The sequence below is a fragment of the Sus scrofa genome, chromosome X (assembly GCF_054392235.1).
Source record: "Sus scrofa isolate SSC_HxYL_T2T_F1_AM1 chromosome X, Sscrofa_HxYL_maternal_Yorkshire_Landrace_v2.0, whole genome shotgun sequence".
Classification (NCBI taxonomy): domain Eukaryota; kingdom Metazoa; phylum Chordata; class Mammalia; order Artiodactyla; family Suidae; genus Sus; species Sus scrofa.
Genome location: NC_139401.1, coordinates 113,862,442 through 113,880,951, shown reverse-complemented (window position 1 = coordinate 113,880,951; position 18,510 = coordinate 113,862,442). Strand labels below are relative to the sequence as shown.

The 18,510-nt window shown below is 40.4% G+C and overlaps 1 pseudogene; it reads left to right on the top strand.

Moving 5' to 3' along the window:
• The first annotated feature begins 760 nt into the window (after positions 1 to 760).
• Positions 761 to 2,286, top strand: LOC110257814 (DDB1- and CUL4-associated factor 12-like protein 2; annotated as a pseudogene).
• Positions 2,287 to 18,510: the final 16,224 nt, after the last annotated feature.

Sequence of the window (18,510 nt, the reverse complement as noted above, 5' to 3'; positions counted from 1 at the left end):
GAGTTGCCCCTCCCCTTGGCTCTCCCTCTCTACCTTCTTAGTTCTCTAAGTTACAACGGAAGCCAACACCTCCACCTTGTTCTCAAGGCTGCATCTGACCAAAGTGTCCCAGATATCTCCCTGGCCAGACTGTGGGGCCCCAGGGATGTGCATTCAGAATGTATCCTTCAGGCCATCCCAGTGCTGGAGCTCAGAGACTTCAATTTGTGGAGGAAAAAAAAATCTATCTGGTTGAAACTGTTTAAGACACCAGCAGAAGGGCTGATTGGCTCCTGTCTTAAGAGTGACAAACTATCCAGGGTCACTAAGTAGGGATCAGGACAGGCGTACATGGCCAGCTCGGGGTCCTGCATTCGTACCTCAGCACATCCCTCGCCCAACGGATCCATCCTCGTCGGCAGGCATGCGCTTCCTCTCGCCAAGCCGGCTGGCTCCTCCCGGCGTGTCCGCCCTCTTGCCCTTGGCCCCCGGCGTCGTCCTCTTCCCACACTGACTTCGCTCCCGCTGTGCCTGCTGCCTCACTTCCCCTTCTCGCCTCGATCCCCGCTGCCGCGCGCCGCTCCTGCTCCGCTGCCCCCGGTCGCCCCTCGTCGTCCGGCCCCGCAGCCCTCGCCTCCATCGCCGCGGCCGCGCCCCAGACTCGATCGGCTCTGCGCTCCGCGGCCGCCCCGGCCCCCCGCCCCCGGCCGACGCCGCCGTCCTAACCGCCACCACAACCAACACGGAGGCCACGCGCCGCCACTGCCGTCGCGCCGCCGCCACTCGCCCGCCGCCCACCATGGCCCCGCAGCAAACAGGTAGCGGGAAGCGGAAAGCGCCCGCGCTCTAGGCGGCCGCCGCGGGCTCGTCGTCGCAGGGCTCGGCGGCGGCGGCGGACGGAGACGGGCCGCTGCTGCCCAAGAAGCCGAAGCGGCCGGCGGCAAGACGCTCGCTGCTGCACTACCTGAAGGGCCGCGAGGTGGGCGCGCGGGGCCGCGCCGGGCTCCCAGGCTTCGAGGGCGAGCTGAGTGGCTACGCGGTGCAGAAGCTGCCTGAGCTGCTGAGGGAGCGCGAGCTGGCGCTGGGCACCCTCAACAAGGTGTTCGCGTCGCAGTGGCTGAACGCCAGGCAGGTGGTGTGCGGCACCAAGTGTAACACGCTCTTCGTGGTAGACGTGCAGTCGGGTCAGATCACGCGCATACCTCTGATGCGAGATCGGGCGCCCGGGCCGGCCTGGGCCCAGCCGAGCTGCGGCATCCATGCCATCCAGCTCAACCCCTCCTAGACGCTTCTGGCCACCGTGGGGGAGAACCCCAACAGCCTGGCCGTCTACCAGTTGCCCACGCTGGATCCCGTGTGCCTAGGAGACCGCCATGGCCACAGGGACTGGATCTTCGCCATTGCCTGGATGAGCGACACGGTGGCCGTGAGCGGCTCCCGCGACGGCACCGTGGCGCTGTGGAGGATGGACCCCGACGTGTTCCAGGGCAGCATCGCCTGGCACAACAACGCTGGGCTCCCCGTCTACGCCCACATCCGTCCGCGGGACGTGGAGACCATCCCCAGGGCCAGCACCAACCCCAGTAACCGCAAGGTGCGGGCCCTGGCCTTCAGCGGCAAGAACCAGGAGCTGGGAGCCGTGTCCCTGGACGGCTACTTCCACCTGTGGAAAGCGCGGAGCACCCTGACCAGGCTGCAGAGAGAACGTGTGCCTGACCTACTGCGACGAGTTGTCCTTGTACGCGGTGGGCTCCCAGTCCCACGTGTCCTTCCTGGATCCGAGGCAACGCCAGCAGAACATCCGGCCCCTGTGCTCCCGAGAGGGCGGCACGGGTGTGCGCTCCCTGAGCTTCTACCAGCACATCGTCACGGTGGGCACGGGCCACGGCTCTCTGCTCTTCTATGACATCCGCGCGCAGAAGTTCCTGGAGGAGAAGGCCTGGGCCACCCCGCACTCCTCCCCGGGGCCCGCAGGGAGGAAGCTCAAGCTCACCTGTGGCAGAGGTTGGCCCACGACGACCTGTGAGTGAACTACTTCGGTGGCATTGGCGAATTCCCCAACGCGCTCTACACCCACTGCTACAACTGGCCTGAGATGAAGCTCTTCGTCGCTGGGGGGCCTCTCCCTTCAGGCCTCCATGGGAACGACGCTGGCCTCTGGAGCTAAGGATGGCTGTCCTGTCCTCAGAGTGCCCAGATTTACCTTCCAGTCCCCTCTCATGTTCCTTTTTCAGGCTGTGTTTGTGCTTTTGACTCTGTGGCTTTTATCTTCCAGGTGGCAAGTGCCCATCTTACCTCTGCTTAGTGTATGAGGCTGAGAGAGAGTAAGAGAGAGGGTGGGCTGGAGAGTGAGGTGTCCTTCAAGGCAGTCAAAACTTTTCTCCACCTGTCCAACACTATCGTCTTGAATTCTCATACAAAGTTTTTGACTAATTCTTACTTGTCTTCACTCTTTGAATCATTTACATATTCTCTCTAGTGCCAAGCAGTCATGATTTTACAATTATGCGTATTTTTTCCTTTTCTTTTATTATTATTTTTTGGTACCAGTATTACAATGATACTGTTTTAGTTATTTTTCATTGCAGATAGTTGGTATATTAAGTACATTTTTTTTAAAAAAAAAAACACGGTTTCTACATCTGTCGTGTAAAGCTAGCTGTAGTTTTATAGTATTCTTCCAATGGGAAAATACATTCCAATTTCTAGATTACCGGTTTTTGGAAGTATTCCTTTTGCAAATTGTAATCTTCATGTTTGTAGTTTGTAAGTTGTTGGTGCTAAACATGCTTTTTAAAAACTTTATTCACTTTGAAAAAAAATATTGTCATACAATCTTGTTTTTATACCAAAATCGCAATCAGTCAGAACTCTTTAGGAGTGCAAGGTTCTGCTGATTGAATATTCAGAATTAATCTCCTTAAACTTTTATTTTTTTCCTGGCCTTTTTTCTTTTTTCTTTTTTGGCTGCATCCATGGTAAGTTCCTGGGCCAGGGATCAAACCCGTGCCACAGCAGTGACCCAAGCTGCTGCAGTGATGATACTGCATCCTTAACACACTGAGCCACAAGAGACCTCCCTGACCTGTTGATAAATAGATAAATGAATACGTTTTTTTTTTTCACTTTTTGCCTTAGTGCTATTAAGACTTTTGAATATATTTAAATGTTTGTTGTTTAAGGAACTTGCACAGAGTTTCAGTGCCATCATTCAAAACAGATTACAAGTATAAAAATGTAGAATGTATGGCAGGCTGGCCAGAATGTATACTAATCCAGAATATAAACTGGATATTTTTGCTGTTGCTGTTTTCAATACCAAATATATTTGAACATACTTTAAATTTTCAAATTCTCTCTAACAGTCACAAGAAAAAACTGCAAAGAAGGAAAGTAAGCTCAGTCTCTACTCCTTCTGAAAAAGATTCTTAATTTGTAAAGTTCAATTTATTAAGATTTTATTTTGTCAATTTCAAAGATTCTTACCTAAAGTAGAATAAATATATTGTTAAAAAGTAGTGATGTTGTTGGTGTTCCCGTCGTGGCTCAGTGGTTAACGAATCCAACTAGGAACCATGAGGTTGCAGGTTTGATCCCTCACCTTGCTCAGTGGGTTAACAATCTGGAGTTGCCCTGAGCTGTGGTGTAGGTTGCAGACGCGGCTCGGATCCCGCATTGCTGTGGCTCTGGCGTAGGCCGGTGGCTATAGCTCCTATTAGCCCCCTAGCCTAGGAGCCTCCATATGCCGCAGGAGCGGCCCAAGAAACCTTAAAAAGACAAAAAGACAAAAAAAAAAAAAAAAAAAGTAGTGATGTTAGAGTTTCCATTGTGGCTTAGTGGAAACGAACCTAATCAGCATCCATGAAGACGCATGTTTGATCCCTGGCCTCACTCAATGGGGTAAGGATCTGGTGTTGCCGTGAGCTGTGGTATAGGTCACAAGCATGGCTTGGATTTGGCGTTGCTCTGGCTATGGTGTAGGCCACTGGCTACAGCTCCGATTTGACCCTTGGCCTGGTAACCTCCAAATGCCTCCAGTGTGGCCCTAAAAAGACCAAAAAAAAGAAAGAAAAAAAAAGTAGTGATGTTACGACCCTCAATATAATAATATATGTAATTATCATGATACAGGAAGTTTATTTCAGGATGGTTCAGAGAGTAAAAGTAAATAGGATGAGGTTGAAAAAAAGTACTTAGGGCTGTATAAATTACAAAGTGTGGATTGTTAGGAAAACAGGTTGTACTTCTCCATATATGAGAATATTGGGAGTGAGAAAGAAGACTGGCGCTTCCTCACAACTGGCCAGGTTTGCTGACCTTGTATTAGCATTGGGGCATGTCTGTTTTTACTTAAATATTTTAGCACTCAGATGCTGCTTTGGTGTTCACTACATGCTGTTCAATTGCAAATCTGAACCAACTGAGTAATGCATGAGTGGTACTAAAAGTTAAGAAATAAAAAAAGCATCTTTTTTTTTTTTACAAAGATTGTTTTAACAGGTTTCTATAGTTGTTATATAGTAGTAAAATATATTTGTTTGTATGTACATGTCTCCAACCCTGTTGTCCTAACAGCAGAGAATATAACCGTCATCTTCATATTCTCTCATTTCTCCACTAATGCCTAGCAAATCATAGGCAATCAGTCTATTTACTGAATGAATGTATTTCCCTCTGGAGACCTAAAGTTCGAGGTTATGAAAAATAAGTAAATGTGTAAATACATATGTAAATAAAAATTTACTCTTAAACAGTATGGAATCCTGTTGTATTTTCCTGCCTTTTTACCTTATTTGCCCTAACTCATTTCCAGATCAGGCCATGGTGTTTATCCATTCATAAACTTCCCCATATGTGATATCAGAAGATAAATGAAAATGCATACATTTTAGATGGCACTGGAATTTAGTATTTTTCACCTGCAAACACTTAGGTAAGATTTAGTTAAAATATTTTTTCAAATAGTTTTGAGGAGTTCCTGTCATGGCTCAGCAGAAACAAATCCGACTAGGAACCATGAGGTTGCAGGTTCAATCCCTGGCCTCGCTCAGGGGGTTTAGGATCTGGCATTGCCGTGAGCTGTGGTGTAGGTTGCAGATGTGGCTCAGATCCCACGTTGCTGCGGCTCTGGTGTAGGCTGGCAGCAACAGTTCTGATTGGACCCCTGGCCTGGGAACCTCCATATGCCACGGGTGCAGCCCTAAAAAAAAGACAAAAGTCAAATAGTTTTGAAACTTCTTTTTGTAGTCAGTTTGTCTTGCTAAAAACTTAAAGTGTTACCCAAGAACTTCACTAAAGTATTCACTGCCTGTCCTATGCAGGTTATAGGGTATATTTATGGTGCTTTGTTTTGGGACTTTGGGAGAACATTTTAGGAGGAAATGACACTATGTGAGGTGATATTTTAAAGAAGTAGAAAACATCTGATTTGTTTCCTGGCTTAACCCTTAACTTCATCACTGACTCACTCTTAACTTTCTTATAATTTAGGGTATATCTCCTTTGGGCTAAATACATGGCTAGCTTTTTAAAAAACTATAGATACCCTAACTCTGTTTGTATTCATATTATGTAGAATGTTAATTATTTTGAAATATTTTCTAGTTCTGGGTCAAAGTAATCTAGCGAAGTACAATTAGTTGTGTGACCTATGAGTGTGAAATAATTGAAAAAGTAATCGTAATTGAAAAAGTAGGAGTTCCCTAGTGGCCTAGCAGTTAAGGATCCAATGTTGTCACTGCGGTGGCTTGAGTATGATCCCTGGCCCAGCAATTTCCACATGCCCCAGGTGTGGCAAAATAAATAACAATTAAAAGTAATCATACCAGCATTTCAAGAAACCCATACATATAGTTCACTTAAAATATACAAGGGAATACATATATTTACAAATTACCTATCATCATCGCCTGAAAAACATTACTTATAACTATGCATAAAAAATGTTAATTCTATTTATCCCTAACAACATATTCACACATTCCTCCTCAAGCATATTGCTGACTTGAAAGTTTATGTTCCTCCCCTTTACTCTCTTGATGAGCTGATTTCTAAATTTTCTTTAAAGGGGACAGAAAATTTACTAATGAAGGATATTCACTGAAATAAATCGAGATGACTATTCTGGGAAAAATTCATCTGTTAAATAATACTCTAACATTAATACTAAATTGAATTCTCCAGAGGCCGACTTTTATCCAGCTACACTCAGTGTTGAACAAGTTATAAAAACTTTCCACTAGTTGCTAATTCGGAGTGATTTTAGAAAGCAATTCACAAAGCCCTCCCAGATGTTTTACTGACAGCTCCCTAATCTCAGCAAGTCTTAGGTTACCCAGTTACATTAAACATGTCACGATATGAGCTGCTCATGGATGCAGTTCAGTGAAAACAGCATGTACTGAAGTGAAAGAAAGGTGGCATAAGCCATAGGTGTTTGCTTTAAGGGATGTTATTTTATTTGTTTTATTTTGTTTTTTGTTTTTTTTTGTTTTTTTTAAATTACTCAATGAATTTATTACATTTATAGTTGTACAGTGATCATCACAATCCAATTTTATAGGATTTACATCCCACAACCCCAACACATCCCACCACCTCCCAAGCTGTCTCCTTCAGAAACCATAAGTCCCTCAAAGTCTGTGAGTCAGTATCTGTTCTGCAAAGAAGTTCATTGTGTCATTTTTTTCAGATTCCACATGTCAGCAAAAGCATTTGATGTTGGTGTCTTGTTGTCTGACTGACTTCACTTAGCATAATAATTTCTAGGGGTCCATCCATGTTGCTAAAAATGCTGGCATTTTGTTCCTTTTAATGGCTGAGTAATATTCCATTGTGTTTATTTACCACATCTTCTTGATCCACTCCTCTGTCGATGTACATTTAGGTTGCTTCCATGTCTTGGCTATTGTATAGAGTGCTGCAATGAACATTGGAGTACATGTGTCTTTGCAAGTCATGGTTTTCTTTGGATAGATGCCCAGGAGTGGGAATGCTGGATCAAATGGTAGTTCTATTTTTGTTTTTTTGAGGAATCTCCATACTGTTTTCCATAGTAGTTGCACCAATTTACAATTCCACCAACAGTGTAATAGGGTTCCTTTTTCTCCACACTGTCTCCAGCACATATTGTTTGTGGACATTTTCATGATGGCCATTCCGGCTGGCGTTTAAGGTGGTACCTAGAGTGGTTTTAATTTGCATTTCTCTAATGATGAGTGATGTTGAACATCTTTTCATGTGTTTCTCGGCCATCTGTATGTCTTCTTTGAAGAATTGCCTGTTTAGATCTTCTGCCCATTTTTCAATGGGGTCATTTGTTTTTTTTGGCATGGAGTGGTAGGAGGTATTTATAAATTATGGAGATTAATCCCTTGTCCGTCAGTTCATTTGCAAAGATTTTCTCCATTCTGTGGGTTGTCTTTACGTTTTATTTAGGGTTTCCTTTGCTGTGGAGAAATTTTTAAGTTTAATTAAGTCCCATTTGTTTATTTTTGTTTTTACTGTCATTACTCTAAGAGGTGGATCTGAGAAGATATTGCAGTTGTTTATGTCAGAGAGCGTTTGGTCTATGTTTTCCTCTAAGAGTTTTATAGTGTCTGGTCTTATATTTAGGTCTTTAATCCATTTTGAGTTTATTTTTGTGTATGGTGTTAGAGAGTGTTCTAATTTCACTCCTTTCCATGTGGCTGTCCAGTTTTCCTAGCACCACTTATTGAAGAGGCTGTCTTTTCTCCATTGTATATTCTTGCCTCCTTTGTCATAGATTAGTTGGCTGTAGGCATGTGGGTTTAATTCTGGGCTTTCTCTCCTCTTCCACTGATCTATATTTCTGTCTTTGCGCCAGTACCATATGGTTTTGATGACTGTAGCTTGGTAGTATAGTGTGAAGTCAGGCAGCCTGATTCCTCCAGCTCCATTTTTCTTTTTCAGGATATCTTTGGCTATTCTGGGTCTGTTGTGCTCCCAAACAAACTTTAAAATATTTTGTTCGAGTTCTGTGAAAAATGTCCTTGGTAATTTGATAGGGATTGCAATGAATCCGTAGATTGCCTTGGGTAGTATAGTCATTTTGATAATATTGATTCTTCCAATACAAGAGCATGGTATGTCTTTCCATCTATTTGTGTCATCTTTGATTTCTTTCATCAGTGCCTTATAGTTTTCAGAATACAGGTCTTTTCTCTCTTTAGGTAGGTTTACTCCTAGGTATTTTATTCTTTTGGATGCGATGGTAAATGGGATTGCTTCCCTCATTTCTCTTTCTGATCTTGCTTTGTTAGTATATAGAAATGCCATCAATTTCTCTGTATTAATTTTGTATCCTGTGATTTTGCCAAATTCATGGATGAGCTCTAACAGTTTTCTGGTAGAGTCTTTAGGATTCTCTAGGTATAGTATCATGTCATCTGCAAATAGTGATAGTTCTACTTCTTCCTTTCCAATTTGGATTCCTTTTATCTCTTTTACTTCTCTGATTGACAAGGCTAGGACTTCCAAAACTATGTTGAAGAGTAGTGGTGGGAGCGGACATCCTTGTCTTGTTCCTGATCTCAGCGGGAATTCTTTTAGCTTTTCACCATTGAGAATGATGTTTGTTGTGGGTTTGTCATATATGGCCTTTATTTTGTTGAGGTAGGTTCCTGCTATGCCCACTTTCTGAAGGGTTTTTATTAGAAATGGGTGTTGGCTTTTGTCAAAGGCTTTCTCTGTGTCTATTGAGAGGACCATATGATTTTTATTCTTCATTTGTTAATGTGGTGTATCACACTGATTGATTTGTGGATATTGAAGAACCCGTGCATCCCTGGGATAAATCCCACTTCATCATGATGTACAACTCTTTTAATATATTGTTGGATATGGTTTGCTAGTATTTTGTTGAGGATTTTTGCATCTATATTCATCAATGAAATTGGCCAGTAGTTTTCTTTTTTTGTAGTATCTTTGTCTGGTTTTTGTATCAGGGTGTTGGTGGCCTCAGAGAATGAGTTTGGGAGTATCCTTTCCTCTGCAATTTTTTGAAATAGTTTCAGAAGGAGAGGTGTTAGCTCTTCTCTAAATGTTTGATAGAATTCGCCTGTGAAGCCATCTGGTCCTGGACTTTTGTTTGTTGGAAGTTTTTTAATCAAATTTTCAATTTCAGTTCTTGTGATTGGTCCATTCATCTTTTTCTATTTCATCTTGGTTTAGTCTTAGAAGATTGTACTTAAGAATTTGTCCATTTCTTCTAGGTTTTCCATTTTATTGGCATATAGTTGCATATAGTAGTCTCTTATGATCCTTTGTATTTCTGTGATGTCTGTTGTTACTTCTCCTTTTTCATTTCTAATTTTATTGATTTGAGTCCTCTCTCTTTTTTGTTTGATAAGTCCGGCTAGGGGTTTATCAATTTTGTTGATCTTTTCAAAGAACCAGTGCTTCATTTCATTAATCTTGTCTATGGTTTTCTTTGTTTCTATTTCATTGATTTCTGCTCTGATCTTTATGATTTCTTTCCGGCTACTAACTTTAGGTCTTGTCTGTTCTTCTTTCTTGAGCTGCTTTAGATGTAAAGTTAGATTGTTTATATGAGCTTTTTCTTGTTTCCTGAGGTGGGCTTGTATTGCTATAAACTTTCCTCTTAGAACGGCTTTTGCTCCATCCCATAGGTTTTGGAGTGTTGTGTCTTTGTTGTCATTTGCTTCTAGGTATTTTTTAATTCATCTTTGATTTCTTCAGTGATCCATTGGTTGTTTGTTTAGTAGCATGTTGCTTAGTCTCTAAGTGTTTGTGTTTTTTGCAGTTTTTTTTCTTGTTGATTTCCATTCGTATAGCATTGTGGTCAGAAAAGATGCTTGATATGATTTCAATTTTCTTAAAATTACTGAGGTTTGATTCGTAGGCCAGGATTTGATCAATCTTAGAGAATGTTCCATGTGCACATGAGAAGAATGTGTATTCTGTTGCTTTTGGATGGAATGTCTTATAAATATCTACTAAGTCCATCTGGTCTAATGCTTCATTCAGGGCCTGTGTTTCCTTATTGATTTTCTGTCTGGATGATCTGTCCATTGCTGTAAGTGGGGTGTTAACGTCCTCCACTATTATAGTGGTATTGTCAATTTGTCCTTTTAAGGTTGTTAACACTTGCCTTATATATTGTGGTGAACCTGTGTTGGGTGTGTAGATATTTAAAATTGTTACATCTTCTTCCTGGATTGACCCTTTGATCATTAGGTAGTGACCTTCCTTGTCCCTTAAGATATTCTTCATTTTAAAGTCTATTTTGTCTGTTAAGAGTATTGCTACTCTGGCTTTCTTTCAATTCCTGTTTGCATGAAATATTTTCTTCCATCCTCTCACTTTCAATTTGTATGTGTCCCTAGAAGTGAAGTGGGTCTCTTGAAGACAGCATGTATATGGATCTTGTTTTTCTATCCATTCAGCCATTCTGTGTCTTTTGGTTGGAGCATTTAGTCCATTAACATTTAAAGTAATTATTGATATGTATGTTCTTATTGCCATTTTATTAATTGCTTAGGATTTGTTTTTGTTTCTCTTTTTTCTTCCCTTCTTTTGTTCTCTTCTCTTCTGTTTTGATGACTATCTTTAGTGTTGTATTTGCATTTATTTTTCTTATTTGTTTGTGTATCCATTGAAGATTTTTGGTTTGCAGTTATTCTGAAGTTTTGATATGAGTCTATATACATATGAGATTGTTTTAAGTCTCTTCATTGCAAGTGCATCTCCAGTGTCCTGCATTTGTACCTACCTCTTCTCATGATTTTGATTTTTGGTGGCATAATCGTGCATGGATGTTTTCATATCTTTACTGTATACATACCTTTACTGGTGAGCCTTGTCATTTGTGGTATTTTTGTTTCTGGTTGCAGCCTTTTCTTTTCTGCCTAGAGATGTTCCTGTAGTAATTGTTGTTAAGCTGGTTTAGTGTTGTTGAATTCTCTTAGCATTTGCTTATCTTTGAAGCTTTTGATTTTTCCTTCAAATCTGAATGAGAGCCTTGCTGGGTAGAGTAATCTTGATTGGATTTTTTTTTTTCCTTTCATCCCGTTAAGTATAACATGACATTCCCTTCTGGCCTGCAGAGTTTCTGCTGAAATATCTGCCAATAACCTTATCATGGTTCCCTCGTATGTTATTTGTTTCTTTTCCCTAGCTGCTTTCAGTATTTTCTCTTTGTCTTTAATTTTGGTCAGTTTGATTAATATGCCTCTCAGGGTTTTCTTCCTTGGGTTTATTTTATATGGTACTTGTTGTGCTTCCTGGATTTGAGTGAGTGTTTCCTTTCCTATGTCAGGGAAGTTTTCGGATATTATCTCTTGGAATATTTTTTCTGTCACCTTCTCTCTTTCTTCTCCTTCTGGCACCCCTCTAATACGGATATTGTTGCATTTAATGTTGTCCCAGAGTTCTCTGAGACTCTCTTCATTTGTTTTCAATCTTTTTTCTCTTTTCTGTTCCACACCTGTCATTTCCACTAATCTGTCCTCCACCTCACTTATTCGTTCTTCTGCCTCCTGTATTCTGCTATTAGCTGCTTCTAGTGAATTTTGTATTTCAGTTTCTGTATTTTGCATCTCTTCTTGTTTAAGTTTTATATCTTGTATCTCTTTGCTCAGTGCTTCCTGTAAGTTATCCATCTTTGCCTCCAGTTTATTTCCAATGTCTTGCATCTTCTTCAGCATCAATAGTCTAAAGTCTTTTTCCTGGAGGCTGAGAATCTCCTGATCACTTAGCTGATTTTCTGGGTTTTTTTTCCTTTCTCCCTCATCTGAGTTATAGTTTTCTGTCTTTTCATTTTTATAGGTTTTTGGTGTGGTGACCTTTTTATAGATAATAGAGTTGTAACCTCTCTTGCTTCTGGTGTCTGCCCCCCTTATGGCTAAAGTTGGTATGGGGGCTTGCTGTAGGCTTCCTGATGGGAGGGACTGGTGCCTGCCCACTGGTGGGTGGAGCTGATTCCTATCACTCTGGTGGGTGGGGCTTTGTCTCTGGATGGGATTAGAGGCAGCTGTGTGCCTGAGGGGACTTTAGGCACCGCTGCCACTGCTGGTAGCCTGTTTACTGATGGGAGGGGATGTGATCCCACCAGGATTGTTGTTTGCCCTGGGGCTTATCAACACTGATGGGTGGGGCCAGATTTTCCCAAAATGGCCCCCTTCAGAGAAAGGCAGGCTGCTGAATACTTCCAAGAGCTTTGCTTCCAATGTCCCTCCCCCACAACAACCCACATTCACCCCGGTTTTCCCAGGATGTCCTCCAAGAACTGCAGTCAGGATTGACCCAGATTCCTATGGAGACTTTGCTTTGACCTGGGACCCAGTGCATGTGAACATCTTTGTGAGCCTTTTAAGAATGGGGTCTCTATTTCCCCCAGTCCCATGGAGCTCCTGTGCACAAGCCCCACTGTCCTTCAATGCCAGATGCTCCAGAGGCTCGTTCTCCCAGTGCCAGATCCCCACACGTGGAGTTTGATGTGGGGCTCAGAACTCTCACACCTGTAAGTGAGTCTCTGAACCAGTTACTTTCCACTCTGTGGAGCTTCCCACCTGGGAGGTATGGGGTTGCTTATATTGTGTAATCACCCCTCCCACCTCTTGATGTCTCCTCTTTGTCTTCTGGAGTAAGATATCTTTTTGAAGGTTTCTGGTCCATTTGGTTGAAGATTGCTCAGCATATAGTTCTAAATTTTGTTGTTTTTAGGAGGGAAGTTGAGCTCCAGTCCTTCTATTCCACCATCTTAATCCCACCCCAAGGAATGTTATTTTAAGGGCTGCTCAAAGGCTGTCTAAAAGTATTTCCCACTACTGTCCAGCTGCAAACCCAGAAACATCTAGTATTGGAGTGTGGCATCATCAAAGGACAGCCTGGTTACAGGAGATTGCTATGAAACAGGCTAATCCTTAGGAATGAGTTCTTTAACAGCTAGGGTTTTTTTTGTTTGTTTGTTTGTTTGTTTTTTCACTGGCAATTGTCTTCTCTTCATTTGCTCCTCCCCTACCTTTTTTTCTTTTAAATTCTCAGTGACATCCCAGATAGAGTAAGCACTTAACTTCATATTCCATAGTGAATGTTTTGTTACTATCTTAGATTATCTCATTGTAATGCAGCTAACTCTGTGAGTATTTAACTCTTCTTTTCCCTCATTTAAATCTGAACTCTGTCACCCCAACACCTAGCACAACAAGCTGTGTATATATGGCACTGGGATGTCCAGTGCAATGACTAAGGTGCTTATTCCTTGTCATCCATTATTATATCAGATTAGTTGACCAGAACATTCTCGAATGTAATAAGAATTAGGTTGATGGATGAAGTACCACAGTAGTGATCCTGGCAATTCACAGCATAGAATAATGCTGGTTGGAGAGTAGAAACTTTAATTAAGAGTTTTGTAGGAGTTCCCGTCATGGCGCAGTGGTTAACGAATCCGACTAGGAACCATGAGGTTGCGGGTTTGGTCCCTGCCCTTGCTCAGTGGGTTAACGATCTGGCGTTGCCGTGAGCTGTGGTGTAGGTTGCAGACGCAGCTTGGATCCCGCATTGCTGTGGCTCTGGTGTAGGCCAGTGGCTACAGCTCTGATTCGACCCCTAGCCTGGGAACCTCCATATGCCACGGGAGTGGCCCAAAGAAATAGCAAAAACAAAAGACAAAAAAAAAAAAACAAACAAACAACAACAAAAAAATAGTTTTGTAGAGGGTTGATGTTGGATCTGGGACATCAATATGAGGTGGAATAAATAAGATTTAAAATCAGAAAAACCTGGGTTTGAACCCCAGCTCTATTATTTGCTTACTCAATAAAGATGGCTGTGTTACTTAACTTTTCTAAACCTAACCTCATATTACTAATCTTTATATTCCTAGCATTTAGCACACTGCCTGATTCATATAGGCACTCCATTGATACTAGTTCTCTTTCTTTCTCAATTCCTGCCATTTCTGTTAGGGGGCATGTGTATTTTTTTCTACTTGATTATTACAGTTTTACAGGGAAATTTTTGTTTTACTTTTTAGGGCCACACCTGCAGCACTTTGAAGTTCCCAGACTAGGGGTCAAATCAGAGCTGTAGCTGCTGGCCTATGCCACAGCCACAGCAAAACTGAGTGGCATCTGCAACTTACACCTACAGCATAGCTCATGGTAACATCAAATTTACAAGGAAATTTTTATATGAATTGTGGAAGTTGGACATATAGAAAAGCAAAATGAAGGAAAAGAAGACTACCACATTTCCATCAGCCAGTTACTACTACTATTAACAACTCAGTGAATATCTTTCCAGATTTTTTTTCTGTATATACATATACCTATCTGTGTAGTCACTACTAAAATGAGAATACTTTGCACAGGTTAGTTCATAATTTGCTTTTTGTAGTTAATGATTCCATCTTTCCCTGGCAATAAATATTCATTTTAACTGTTATTCAGGATGTTCTTAATGTGTATGGACTGAAACTCAAAGTGAATGATTAAATGCACCACTCAGGAAATTCTTCCCATCATGAGAAATCATTAGAACAATATAGCAGACATTTAACCCAATATAAGTGTGTATACTTACTTAAAACTTTAACAAGTTAACTGTAAATTTTTATTGCATAGATGCTTGTTAATTCAGTGATTTTCAGATATTGAAGTACATCAGAGAGACTTGCACATCTTTTTTTTTTCTCTTTTTAGGCCTGTACCTGCAGTATATACAAGTTCCCAGGCTAGCAACTTAGCTCAGTGCTATTTCTTCACTTTACCTAAATATGATTATGCCTATTAACAAAGTCATTTTGAAACTATTCCAAATAAGAACTTTCTGGTAATTTATGCATAGCCACAGCTATGTCAGACCCGAGCCATGCCTGTGACCTACACCACATCTTGTGGCAACCCTGGATCTTTAACCCACTGAGCAAGGCCAGGGATCGAAACCTCATCCTCATGGATAGTAGTCGGGTTCTTAACATGCTGAGCCATAAAAGGAACTCTGACTTGCACATCTTTTATTTTATTTTATTTTTTGTCTTTTCTAGGCTGCACCCACGGCATACAGACGTTCCCAGGTTAGGGCTCTAATTGGAGCTGTAGCCCCCGGCCTACACCACAGCCACAGCAACTCAGGATCTGAGCCACATCTTCAACCTACACCACAGCTCACGGCAACACTTGATCCTTAATCTACTGAGCAAGGCCAGGGATCAAATCCACAACCTCATGGTTCCTAGCTGGATTTGTTAAACACTGAGCCATGATGAGAACTCCAACTTGCACATCTTTTAAAAGTAAGAGATCCCTAAATCTCAACTCAGACCTACTGAAACAGAATTCCTTTGTAGAAACACCATTTTATTTGAGTGTTTTCAAATTAATCCATTCAAACACAAAATGAGATAGCCACAACAAAACAAGACATCTGCCATAAAGATTTATGATGTAGCAGAGGAGAAAGATACCAAAATCATTAATTATAAAAATTCATGATGACAGCAAGAGGTACATAGAGTATTAAGGGTATATACTAAGTACAATGAAAAAATGGTAAGAATAACAATTATTTCTGCTAAAAAGTTTGTGGAGAGCTCCCACAAGAGGCCATATATGTGCTGTATCTATAAAGTAAAATAAGAGTGGAGAAAGCATTAATATTGGTTTGAAAGCACATTGTGAGTGTCTGGAATGTAGGAGCATGTACATACGTACATACATAGGACTGCTGCAGTTTGACCTTGTGGAATTTGAAGTGTCTGTGGGATTTGTAGACAGAAATATCTGGTTGGTAGTTAGAAATATGAATCTGGAGCTCATAGAGAAGTTAGAGCTAGAGATACAGATGTGGGATCATTACTATAGCAATGGTACTTGGGAGAGGCTGGGAGGGGTGAAGAGCTAAGTCTTCTGGTTCTCATTCCAAAACTTACCTATATTTAATAGGTCTAGATATCTATATCTATATCTATCTATCTATATGCATTATTATGTCTGTCACATAGTATGTAATATATTAAACACAATCTGTGCCCCCCCAAAGAAATATTTCATCTTTTCATTTGGTAATGATCAACTCTTAAATTTTCCCTAATACAATTATACTAAGCAAAAGAAGTTCAGGGTAAGCTACCAAATGTTTCTATTTTAAATAAAGAAAAAAATCTATATTTTGGTTAGATGTTTTTGCAATGTTTGTAGAATGTAGGTCATTCTACAATTGGGCAAGAAGAAAGCTAAATATTGATGGTAACTTCCTTACAAATGACTTTTTTGTTTTTCCATTTTGGAGGTACAGTTCACTGAAGCAAACACATTGATGATGTCAATGAGAGTAATGGTGCTATTTTCACCCTTTCTAATGCCATTATTGTGCCATTCTCTGTTTCAACCTAAGGCATTAATGTTTCATGTTGATTAAATTTTAACATCTAAATTGCCCTTTTATGTTACACACAAATGATAAACTTGACTGTTCCAGTCAGAGGGCAGCAACTTTAGTTTCCTCTAGGCTCCTAGTAAATTCATCAAATAACTTCCCCCAGCACCTCAGATATGGCTCATTTTTGTTCCTCCTTCCTTACTAACCCAGAGATAAAGGGTTGAGTGTGTTTTTTGTTTTTGAATTATGCCACACATGACTAAAACTAGACCCTGTTTTACACAAGAGATGCATTCCTTGACATTTGTACATGAAGCACATTTTTGAAAATGGAATCATATATTCCCCCATTGATTTACATTATAATTTTAGAAGTGTCATCTTTATAATGGATTGATTTCCAATTGACAGTGGTTTCTAACATGTTGCCACTGCCTCCACCTCTGAGACAAGTACTTTAGTTTTCAAATAAAAGCTAAGTGATGTAATAAAATCCCCTATTTCAAAGAATATTAAAGAATACGTTCAGAATGTGATAACTTAAGCCCTATTTCATTTGTTCAGAAGATGGGATTTCTTAAAAATAGTACTTCTTGTAATTTGATTTGTTTTGTATATATTTGTCATAAACCAAAGCAAATTCTAGGATACTCTCATACGCTGTGCCTAAAGGAGCTCTCTTCTTTCTTTTCTCTGGTCTTTCTATGGAATACTACCCTAAGCAAAAGTGTTTGGCTTATGGATACTCCCAGGGGTTGATAAACAATACTTAGGTTTTTCTCACTACTTTAACCTTTTAAAAAGTAGGGTATTTAAATTAGTTTTTAAAAGGATAGTTCCAGCATCATCATGCTAGACTGACTGTAGTGCCAGAAATCATAAGAATGTAAAACGATTCCTTAGTTGCCTTCTTAAAGATCAGGGCTTTTTAAAAATCTTTTTTTCCATTGTGGTAAAACACACACAACACAAAATTTACCATCTTAATGCATTTTTAAGAGTGCAGTCTAATAGTGTTAAGTGCATTCATATTGTGAAACTAATCTCCAGGACTTTGTCATCTTGCAAAACTGGAACTCTATATCCATTGAACAAGTATTTTCCATTGTTCCCTCTTCACCTGCCCCTAGTAACCATCATTTCACTTTCTCTCTCGGAATTTGACTACTCTAGGTACCTTATATAAGTGGAATCATACAATATTCATCTTTTTGTAATTAGCTTATTTCACTTAGTATAATTTCCTCAAGGTCATCTGCGTTGTATCATGTGTCAAAACTTCCTTCATTTTTAAGACTAATATTCCATTGTATATATACCATGTTTTATTGATCCACTCATCCGTTGATGGGTACTTCAGTTGCTTTCATCTCTTGGCTGTTGTGAATAATGCTGCTATGAACATGGGTTTGCAAATATCTTTTCCGGACTCTTTTGTTTTCAATTATTTTGGAAATATACCAGAAATGCAAATGCTAAATCTTATGGTAATTCTGTTTTTGTTTTCTATAGTGGCCATATCATTTTACATTCCTTCCAATGACTCACAAGATTTCTGATTTCTCCATATCTTGAACAACATTTATTGTTTCCTGTTTTTTCTAACAGTCACCATCCTCATGGGGTGTAAGGTGTCCAGGGCTGTTTTTCAGCTTGTTTCAATTTATAACTGATTTATACAAACATTCTAGCCCAATCCTTACGTATTAATAGTGCATTATATGTGGAATAGAACATGATTATTGTGGGAAGCTATCATGATGATTTAACTATGGGGAAGGGAGTCTCGATATATATCAAACATATAGGAATCTGTTTTTGTTATATATTTTCTTAAAAAGGTACCAAGTTGGATAATTTGAAAATTAGAATTTAACTACCTCTTTTTAAAAGTCCTCAATATATTTAATCTCTAATGTATATATTTGAAAACATCTAGTTCCTAACTAGATTTAAGGAAAAAGTTATATCTTAAATGCTATCCTTAGTGTATTTTGAGAGGAAATACCCATATTGAGAAAATTAATTTTAGAAATAACTAGTATTATATTCCACACATGAATATAAGTTTCTTACAATTGACCTTAGCCTGAAGTTTCTTAGAAGTGTCTTGGGAAATAAAGTGAATTATAAATAGAGGATATGTCACTTTCAGTGGCAGTTGAT